Here is a 12,113-nt window from a genome sequence, read left to right as displayed (position 1 = left end):
GCGCACATCACACACTTCGTTCTTTCTCAAAACTCTTTTCTCAATTTAGAAAACATTTTCTTTTAGAAAATCTTTTAATCCCTCTATTTGAGTCCAGACACCCCCGAAGGTGCGTCCGAATCCCTCAAACCAGGGCTCTGATACCAACTTGTAACGACCCAAATTTTCACGTCCAAAAATTTCGTTTATAAAACATAACATAGGAAACATTAACAGTTAAAACATTGTTTAGTTGAACCACTTCACATCGAAAACCAAATTGAAAACCACAACATTTGATCAACCAAAATATCAGAGTATCGATCCCAGAATAAACCCGTAATTGCGAAAACTAGAGAGTGTGTTGTGACATGCTGCTACCGCGCCGGCTCCTTTCCCCTGGCTGAGGAGGTACCTGAAACCAAAACCGAAAACCGTAAGCACAAAGCTTAGTGAGTTCCCCCATAAAACCTCACACCATGCAAGCATATAACAAACAACATTCAGCTAGGAGTTACGGGCCTCGCCCACACTTGGGAAGATACGGGCCCTGCCCACACTTCGCTAGCCGGGAGATACGAGCCTCGTCCACACTTGTGAAGATACGGGCCCTGCCCACACTTCGCTATCCGGGAGGTACGGGCCTCACCCACACTCTAGTATTTGGGAGATACGGGCCTAGCCCACACTCCACTCTCGGAGAGATACGGGACTTGCCCACACTCAACCGCCAACCCATAACATACAAGTATCACACAGACAACACGTATAAGCAACTGTATCATATTTACACATATATCATACTTGACTAAACCCAGAGATACGGGCTCGACCCACACTCTAGTACTAGCATCTCATTTACACGGGTCGGCCTTGGTGCCTTAGACCCGTTTCTACTGGAAAGGAAACTCACCTCGAAATAACTGCTGGGCTGTGTGGGAATTGATCACCTACTACTGCTGCTGCTGCTCCGGAAATCCTCCGGCTGCAATTCCCACAACATACTAAATCAAACACTGCTAACTGTCCTTTGGGTAAAATGACCATTTTACCCCTAATCATGCCATAAGCCAAAGTCAGAGTCAACTTTCAGTTGACTCGACTCGCCGAGTCCCTGTCCAATCGACTGACCTAGGTCCCATCTCTTCTCGTCGAGTTAGGCGTTGACTCGACGAGTTCTCCTTCCAAACTGATTGTTCAAGTCCTTCATCCTACTCGCCGAGTTGTATGAACAACTCGGCGAGTTCATCTTCATCCGATGAACACCATGCTGAGACTCGCCGAGTTGTATGAACAACTCGTCGAGCCTGTTCTTGATCTAAGAAGATTGCCTTGAACTCGCCGAGTCAGGGCATTCACTCGCCGAGTTCCTCCATGGTGAGTTCGGCTTCCAATTCACTGAGTCACACCCCGTGACTCACTACTCAAACTCGACACAATGAAAAGGGGACAACTCGGAGACTCACGAGCAGACTCGCGGAGTCAGATGAACGACTCGCCGAGTCGTCGCCATGCAATCACTAACTACGCGATTTTGCTCGATTCCAGCCTATGCCATTCACAGATCTGGGTTCCTAGAGCATGAATCACACGTAAAGTTTCCAACTTTACGTGTAGATATTCACCAATGAGGGATTTAGGGCTCAAAATGCCTCAAAAGGGTAGATCTAGGGTGAACAAGCAACTATGGTCCATAAAGGTAACAGATCTGAGCTCCTGGAGCTCAATCTTGCCTAGATCTAAAGGCCAATCAACTTATTACGACTTATCTTGTACATACAAACTTGGGGAAGGGCTCAAGAAAGACTTAATGGAGCAATAAGCATAAAAAAAACAGAGAGAAAACGGGTTATACCTCAAAGGAATCACTGAGAGGACACTAAGATGCTTGGCTTCCTTCCCTTCCTCTTGATCTACTCCTCTTCCTTCTCAAAATCTTCAAGGAAACACACTAATAAGCTTCAAACTCACAAGAACAAAGGCTAGGACGTATGGAGAGCTTCTGAGGGTGAATGGGGCGGAGTTGGGGCGCAAATGGTCGTTTAAATGGGGTGCAAACCCTTGGAAATTAGGGTTTCATCAGACAGCGCGGACTCGCCGAGTCTAGGATATGGACTCGCCGAGTCGCCAACTTAAACGTGTCCCGGGTCCCGTCTCTACTCGACGAGTCGGACCTATGACTCGCCGATTCCAAGGCTAAAAATGGAAAATACTCAAATAAGATTTATGTACCAGGAACTAGGTGCTACAGAGAGTTACCTTAGAAAGAATGGTATCACACTTTCCATATTGAAAATACTGTCACGTTGCCGTCATGTAGATTTTGCGACATATTTTTAAAAGTTTGTCATTTATAAAATTCGATTTGTCACTTTTGCCATATTGTTTATATAAAATTAATCAATTTAAACAATTTAATTATTATAAAAACTTAAATTCTATTAACTTGAAATAAAATTACAACACATTTAAAAAAAAATACATATACATTAAAAATACAAAACATGGAAATTAAAATTATGAAAGATAGAAATTAAAATACGAAATCTAGATAATTTATAGAAAGACCTATATATTATATTTTTTTTGCAATCTTGTGGCCTTTAACGTCAATTTTTTTTCTGCGCCTGGTAATGTTGCTAATAGCTTTTTTGTTAAGATCGTCTTGTCACAAGATTTTTAATTCTCTTTTACAACACTCAAGTATTGCTCCAAAGTAGCCTTCATGTTGTCCATTTTGCTTGTCATATTTTCGATGTCACTCGAACTACTTGCGGCCCTTTTACCCTTTGACTTAGCTTGGTATTTTCCCTTTGGACGACTAGCTATTGGAACCTTAATAGGCCCATCTTCATTGAGGTCAATCTCGACATGCATTTCTGAAGATTGGCTATGAGTGGTTTTAGATGTTTTGGTTCTTTTAGAAAAACCACCCGTGAACGATTCTGAAGTTTGGATATCTTGCCACTTTTTTGACACATTCACAACATTCCAAACATAAAGAAATTTGAATGATGCTCCCTTATCACCCCGGTAAAGTGCTATAGCTTTTTGCGAGATTGTTTTATTGTTTGCACAACTTTGCCATTGTCGCGTCATGTTCGAAAATATCGCATTAAACTCCATGACAACTTTGTTAGTGTTCATCCACTTCGAGTAAACTTGATCTTTGTTTCTTTAGCCTCCAAGTTCATTTTCGATAGAAAACAACTAGTAACTTTCTAGAAAAAGTTGGCTCATCTTGATTTTCCGTACCTTTGGGTCTTTCGAAACATCTACCCACGCACGACCTAACAACGTTTCTTCCTCCGGTGTCCACTGCTTGGAAGGTGCCTTGCCCTTTTTTTCTTGGGTTCTGGTTGATGTCGAATCTCTTCCGGGTCAGATTTTGTTCCGGGTACGGCTTTAGGTTGTGAGTGAGTTTCAAATTAGGTTTGGGATTGGAATTGGAATTGCGAGTTGGGAAGTTGGTCAAATGGGTTGAACTCATTTTCTAGCTGGGATTGCACTTGAGGTTAGAATTGAAATTGGGTTTGGGATTGAGATTAAGATTGATATTGGAATTGTGGTTGCCTATGGATGGGATATATGTAGCATGCACCGAGATAATGGTAACTAGGAGGTGAATAAATAAAGCGACCACTTTGATTTTGGATGAAGGTAGGTGATAAAGGTGAGATTGGGTTTGTGTTTTTGGTTTTTTTTTCTTGCTAGTTTTTGGGTTGGAAGGGGAACCCATTTTTTCACAAATATGGAAAGTTTAAGTGAAAAATTAAAGATATTAGTGTGGTATATGTGGCATCCCCTATTTTCAAAACCAAAAAACCTTTTCTTTACGCTTTCAAAACCATATTATGTTTGTTTGCGGAAAATATCAGTACAATAAAACATTTTATAGAAACTGTCTCATTTTATTAAAATATCTTGAGTAAAGATGTTTTTTCAAAATAAAAACCCTAAAGATGTCATAATCAATACAATACATAAGTTACATCGTAAAGACCTAGCGGTCATAAACACTATTACAAGTTGTCTCTTAATCACTCGACATCCTAATCCAGTTCGAGCAACTTTAATCCTGCTACATGTGATGCATATAGTTTGAGTGGATCTGGTTTGGGAAAACCTGGTGAGACACAGGTTTTTCAATCCCACAATATTATTATGATAATAACCCATAATTATCAAACCTACAAAACCAACTATTACCAAACATTATAGATATATAATCCAATGAAGATATCTATAAGTCACTACACCCATACATACCCAACCCAATCGATTCTCAAAGATCCTAATCCATGATCATCATGAGGAATCACCTCACCAGATGATGGTTTGACTACACAAATAGGGGATTCCTTGGCCGATGTAAGTCATAAAGGTAACCCGATAAATAAGAGTATTTGAAGAATATGGTATCACATTTTTTCTATGTCTATAGGTTATAAGTCCACACTAGCAACGTAAATCACAAGATTGTATAGAATGATCAAGTGTTTCCATCTTACTCTGGTAGATGACGAGACATACCTAACCAATTGTTTGATACAGACCTACCATTTATGGTTGTCCAAAAGAGGAGGACTACTACACTCTGCTTTAATCTCACATCTTATCCTAGAATGAGACTACCCAATATCTAGGTTATTTGGTCTAAGCATCTCTTTTTACTCTTAGTTTCTGACTAGACAAGTCTATAATATCTGTAGTCAAATCCCAATACAATTTTCCTACTTTACATAATATCCTTACAATATAGTGTATAACTAAGCACTTAATCAAGTAACTTTATTTTGTTTCTTGCCACTTCCTTATAAATACACATCCAACTTTTATATCAATTGATTTGCGCATCCTTTAGTCACAGTCAAGTGACCCATACTGCTCTGAGTCAAGGTTCTATCTTCTATGTGAACTCATTAAAGTAGATATCATTATCATAAGTTTTCCTGCTCCTTATCTGGTTTTTGAATTCAGCTTAGCAGTAATACTCAAAATTAGTATCCAATTGTACTTGAGTGTGCTTGGTCTACATCATCTAATTACACAACATGGAAGCTCTAAATCTTGTATCCTTGGTTTGTTTGTGTCACTTATAAATCAAAGCACCATGTTTTGTTCTTACTTGGCCTCCAAAGTCTTGTGAGCTATTGTAACATTGCATCATCACACTTCTGTATCCTTCTTTCCATCTACACCTTAAAAGAAATGAGGGCATTTTTTAAGGTCCAAATCACCCTATGATTCTCATATGGTAGCAGCTCGTCTCTCTTACTTATTCATGAGAATTTCAAAAACTCCTTCTACTCATCATCGTCTTATTGACATTCTATTTTAACAAACTTCACGTGTTTATTCTTATCCACACCTTGTTGGTACTATAAGGTATTTGATGTTCAATTTGCATTCTCCGATATTCCATCGTGTGAAATCGTCTCCTTCCTTGATAGGTAATCAAACATCTTCCAAATATTTCTCCTTCATCATCAAGTTATCTAATATGGAATTCTTATTCCTTCTGACTCCCTCATCACGTTCTCCATCTAATCTTAATTTTTTCAAGACAAGCCAATAAATTTGTAAGTAGGGTTTACAAAGTTCCTCCTATTAAATTGTTTATCATGGTAATTTAGTACCCTTGGTTAATGTACTCTCATGGAATTATAATCATCACTTTTAGTTTCCATTATTTGATGATTCAAGACGGTCTTCATATTGTTTGTCTCCTTTCAAGCTCAAGAAATACCTTCATGTATTTCACACTACTCTATATTCCTTATAGTGACTTCACTCACCAGTCTAGTGCATTAGGTTAATGCAACCTTTCTCGCCTTTTACCAGTGTCTTGGTTTCATAAGGAAACCATTCTTCCACAACGACGATCACATTCAACACCTTATCTAATCGTCATCTAGTCGCCAACTCATTAGGATCCCGAAAGATCTCATTGAGTCAACAGTCACATCCTTCCTAAGCTATCACGATCGCGCTTCCTTGTACCATCTCACTTTCATCATCATATCACCATTTCACCAATTAGGTCATTGGCTCACCTTCTGTCACACCCCGAAACCGAAGGTAGAAACGTTACAGGGCGGAGGACGTCATGAAGTATCGTAACCAATGTACATAGTAAGCATAGTAAACACAAAACATTACATTACATAGATTCATTACATTTGTTTGAAAGTAAAGTAATACAAGTTTTGTAATTACATAAGTTAATCAAAATAAGTCGAGACTTCCATACGCTCCATCTTCTGCAAAAGAACACGGGATAGCTGTCTAAGGAGAACCTGAGAATACAAGCAGTTTAAAAATCAGCATAAAGCTGGTGAGTTAATAAGCTGTTTGTTTATATAAAAAGATCATGTTTTCCTTTGGTTTAATTTCTGAAAAGTTGTTATCCAAGAAAATCCCATATTTTCTTATAAAGACAGTTTAGTTAAAACTTCTGAATTCAGTTCGGTACAATAGTAGATAGTTTAATACGTAAAACTATATATATTGAAAACCATGGGAATACCATCCTGTACCATAGTAGATGTAAAAACTATAGATCAAAGATAGACATAAAATCTATGAATAAACTATATTTTAATACGTATTGTTAGTCGTATATCCATGCTAATGAGACCCGAGACCTCCTTGACGTTCTTCAGGCGTCAGACGATATCCATAATTTGTCACCCCAAGCGTGCCCGCCTAACTGTAGCTAGCAGTTAAGGTGTGGGATTGTCAGTCCCGAATAGATCTATTCACAAATTCCACGCTCTCCCTGCAGGAGACTTTGGTTATACTTTCGGGGAGGATTTACTGATAACCCAAAGGGTATATTGAAGACTAATCTCACAAGCTAGTATTAAATTATTCACGGTGTACTCGGTCGCTATCGAATATCATAATCGTTTTGAAACATAATAAAGTATAAACAATTGAATACAAAGAAACTATATGGCATAATACTCTACTTTAAACAGAGATAAACTGAATCAGACATAATTTATCTATTAACATTGCATGAGATCCGAATTCATAAAACGAGAACTGAATATCCCAAATTATTCCCATAATAATTTGATTGGTTTGATTGTTTCCTTTACTGTAATTGAAATCCATGTATTTATATTCAATAAAACATCCCTTATGCTCCGCATAATACATAAGGGGTAAAGATATCTAAAATTTAGCCAGATATTTATAGAATTACATTAATTTTAAGTTTTGAAAACATTTATAATTTGCTTGTATTCCCCCTGAAAACATTGAAAAACACGGAAAAAGGCGTAGGGGTATGAACTCACCAGACGAGAGATGTGCCGGTTGGATGCTAATTGTCAGTTCGGGGCTTGAAAACACGCGAGGTTCCTATGTAATATGAAGAGATACATAATTTGTATCTAATTAGACCTTGATCTATTAATTAAATAAGGATAAACACTTCTAGATGCGAAAACACTTCAATTCGAGTGTTTGGAGTGACACGGGTAGCATCTAAGGGTGTGTAAAGCTTGGATATGGAGTTTGCTCTTCAAGAGTAAACTCCTTAAGGAGATTACGGCCCATAGACCATATCCCCATGAGTTTACGGCCGTAAACTCATGGGTGGTGGGTTCTTGGTTGCTAAATGGCCTTAAAACACTTGAGGAAATTGCCTAGGATCAAATCTAGGGTATAGGGAAGGATTAAACCACCAAAGGGACTATCAAATGGATTTTACGGCCGTGAACTAGGATTTTACGACCGTAATCTCCTATATACTCTTTCCTTTCATGATTTGGTGGCCCTAGATTAATCATATGTGATTCTAAGTCATTTTACAAGCCTTGGATGGAATTTAGGGCATCATTTGACCATGTTTTAGGAGTTTACGGCCCAGGAACCTATCCATGGGGGGGGGGGGGGGGGTTTACGGCCGTAAGCTCCTATGGGGGTGGTTTTTATAAAGTTTAAGGCCCCTAACTCGTTTGTGGTTGCTTCTAGACTTTATTCCAAGGCTTATGAGGTGTTTAAGTGGCATCTTAACACCTTAAAATGAGTTTACTGCCCATGAAACGGTGTTTACGGTCCAAGCATGTTCTTGGGCCGTAAACTCATGTTTACTCCCTAAATTTTGAGTTCAAGGTGTTCCAAGTCCATTCCAATAAGTCCTTAAGTCGATTCCAAGCTCCAAAAGTGTTTTGAGAGGGTTTTGGGGCTCACAAACCCCTTATATGTGTGTTTACGGCCTATGGGTGTTCTAGGTCCGTAAACACATGTTTATGGTCCTATTTCATAGATTGAACATGGATTTGAAAGCTGAAAAGGTTATACTATGAGTTAGGATAGTTACCTTGTCGATTTGGAGCTTGAATTGAGTGATTTGGGATCTAGAACTTGGATTGAGAGGAGAGAGAGTAGAGAGAGGTTGAAAAACTTCAAAATGAAGTGATTTCAACTTTATATATGGTTTAAGTTTGGGACACGGAGGAATTCTACCCGATACTGACCTTAAACGAGGCTTTTGGTCGCACCCGAGTAAGTTGTTGTAACCCGATACGGTCGAAACTAAAAATTTTCTAAGTAATAATTTGGGATTTTTTTCATGGGTTTCTAACGTGTTTGGATATCTACAAGGTCATAATAAAAGTCTTAAATTAATTGACTTAATCCAAAAACGAATTTGAAACAATTCGCTAAAGACGAGTTTTATATAGACAGAAACGAGTTACGGCGATGAGACAAACTTCGGGTTGTCACACCTTCCGGTTTCATCAATCATATCAGAGTATTTACTTTGATCTAAAGATGGAATTCATGCTTCCATTCTATTCTTTTCTCAATCAACTTTCTTGTAATTTGAAGTTATCATTCCTATGTAGTAACATAAGCTTGCTCCAAATTATCAACTTCAACAAGTTTCTTAATCTTAAGTATGGAGTTTCCATTCTTGTACCATTTTAGACTCTCACTAAAAGTCAATTATGTCATTTTTTAGCATTAATTCCTAATAAGTTAAATAGCTCAAATTGCTTCATTCTTTGTTGTCTTTGACTTACTACCAATGGTACTAAAATGTTACAAACTCAATTTCAACATACATCAAATGAATACAAAGTAATTTTCATTCTTATACTAACTGTTTGACTTTGACAGAAAAGTCCAAGCTATCAAAAGTTTCCATTATCCATTAACATGCTTTAAACCTCTTCATGACACTTATTTTGTCACAAGGTATGCATTTAGTAATTCCCTAACTCATTTGATTCCTTACCATATTTCACAAAACCCTTTCCTGCTTCCACCAAGTTTGAGTATGTATCATGCGTTTATAATAGTACATCCCCTATACTATTATGCCCTATACTATTAGACTGTCCGTTCACTAGTTCTACTTCTATTGCTTACTTTAGAAGCACCCGATATGGAATTCTACAAGTTCATCTAACTTATCTAGAGCTTCATAAACATCTAGCATGGAAATTCCTTACTATCACTTGTTGCACAAGATTCTACCTAAATTAAGGCATAAAAATCCTATGAATCATTCATAATTTCTATAACCAAAGTCTAAGCCTAGGAGTGGAATGATCTAATCATAATTCACTTAAAATATGGTTCTGATACCAAATTGTAACACCCCAAAAATTTCGAACTTATTAAAATTCTATGGTTATAAAATACTTTCAAGAATTAACCCACATTTAATAAAAACTTGGTCCCACAAAAATATTTACAATAAAAAAGTTGGGTTTTATCGTTAAGCATCAACACAACAATAGCAAGAAAATAAGAATTACATTAATACAATGCATAAGGAACTTGATAAGCTCCACTCCATTCTCTATCTATTAACTTCTAACTAAAATTTATCATCTTTTCTCCTTAAGTGTAACTATGGATACATGGTATTAAAAGATTTATGTAAGACAATAATATCTCATGAGTCACGTGGGTTTTAGACCATATAACATTTGAAGAATTTTCAAAGAATTACCTTTAAATTAATAAATATAATTCCCATATTATAATTATTGTACTTTAATCTTTAATGAAGTCTTCATTCAGTACTACAAGTCTATACGAATGCAAAAATATATATAACCTCTAAATCTGACTTCGCATGAAGAAGTTATGATAAATTCTATCACTATAGCCTTTATATCAAGTGGAATCTAAAATAGACTTAGAATAAGCTATTCAAGTCTAAACGAAAAAAATTGTATTACTCGGAAATACCAACGCGTGGATATAAAGAACATCATAAACGGAGCTTGTATGCAAAAGTTATGACCTACCGAAGTTTTTGCTGTTTGAAAGCTTAATACGTATACGAAACCCTAGCCTGATCGAGCTCACGGCGTGAGTATATATGGATCACGACGTGAGGTAGCAAATCGAAACCTTTCAAACCTAGTATCCATGCAAATAGTCTACGGAGTAATTCATCAAAACTCATGACGTGAGCTTGCATGGCTCACGACGTGAGAGCTATTGTGACACCTTCCGAAGCTAGGGACACAAATGGCGAAGCTACGAGCTGATGAAGATCAAGCTCACTACGTGAGAGTCGAGATTTTAGACTATAAATAGAGGGTTCGCCCTCTTCACTTGGGTTACGAATTTTGTATCACTTCTACTTCCACAAACACTACTTTAAGCCCCTATAAAACCCCCGAAGCCAAAAGAAACCCCCATAACACCCGAAGAAAGCTCAGAGCCCCGAATCCTTAAGAAAATTATTTTTTCCAGGCGAAACTCTGCCCGCGTAAAGCCCGGTTTTTCATCAGAAACTCGCGGTTTTGTCAAGGAAAATCATTCCTAGAAACGAAACGCTTCCAAAATCACCACTTACCAAGTGAATTCATACCCCTGCGTTTTTACTATTTTTCATTGTTTGTGGGGGGGGGGGGGATACAAGTCTAACAGAAGAATATTGTGTTTACAATAAAAGGATTTCTAAATATTTCTAAATCAACTTTAAATTACTGAAACTCTTTTAAATGTTGTCAAACTCTTTTAAACCTATATTTTGCCAAAATCATATATATATATATATATATATATATATATATATATATATATATATATATATATATATATATATATATATATATATATATATATAAGATTTAAAGGGCTTAGGACTAATAACACTTTATTTCATTTTCCTTGTTTGGATGTGGGCTTAGGTAGAGTTATTTTTCCAAATGTCGTTTCAATTTTAATTATATATATATATATATATATATATATATATATATATATATATATATATATTAATATAAAACTTATTTCAATTAGGTTCATATTCCTTTTTTAACATGTGAAGTAAAGGGGATACTTTCATGAATATTACATATCAAACAAAACACAAATATAAATTATAATAAGTATAATTTATGGAACTCTCATACTATTTTCACTAATCAGTTATACAAATTTTAACGGTATACTCTCGTACAAATACTTTACATTCAAGTATACTAGACAAAGGACATACTATCAGTTCATTTATTTCAAATGACTTTTCATCATTATTATATACTGAATCGTCAATATGGTTTTTGTGATGACAATGTTCAGTTGCTTATTCATTTAGGCAATACTATTAAAATCCTGATGTTATAACTAGAATCTTCAGACAGAGAGCGAGACAAATGTGTATAGATATATACGGGATTGACAATCCCGCACTCAGACTGTTCGCTACAGTTGGACTGGTATGCCTATGAGTGATAAATGTCGTTAACAGTTTCGACGCCTACAAAGCGTCATGTGAGGCCATCTATTCATATCATAGTTATAATAACTCACAAAAAGATTTGAACAAATACGATTAGTTTATAATTAATTAAACCAAAGAGTACAAATACAAAGTACTGGTTTTACAATAATACGATTTACAGTATTACATTACAATTTACAATATATAACTGGTGGAGCCAGACACACTCACTTTTACATGGTTTTCAAAGAGTACAATTATAGAACTTGGAAAACATAAACAATACAGAAAACATTCTTTTTATAGTTTTATTGAATTAAAACTATGTTATACTACTTTATAGTACAACAACACTTATATAGAACGGTTTTGTAGTATTAAAACTACTTTTCAGTTATATTAGAAAATATTGGATTTTATGGAA

Source organism: Lactuca sativa, chromosome 6 (genome assembly GCF_002870075.4).
Source record: "Lactuca sativa cultivar Salinas chromosome 6, Lsat_Salinas_v11, whole genome shotgun sequence".
Lineage (NCBI taxonomy): Eukaryota > Viridiplantae > Streptophyta > Magnoliopsida > Asterales > Asteraceae > Lactuca > Lactuca sativa.
The sequence above is the reverse complement of the archived record's forward strand: the minus strand, read 5'-3'. Positions refer to the sequence as shown.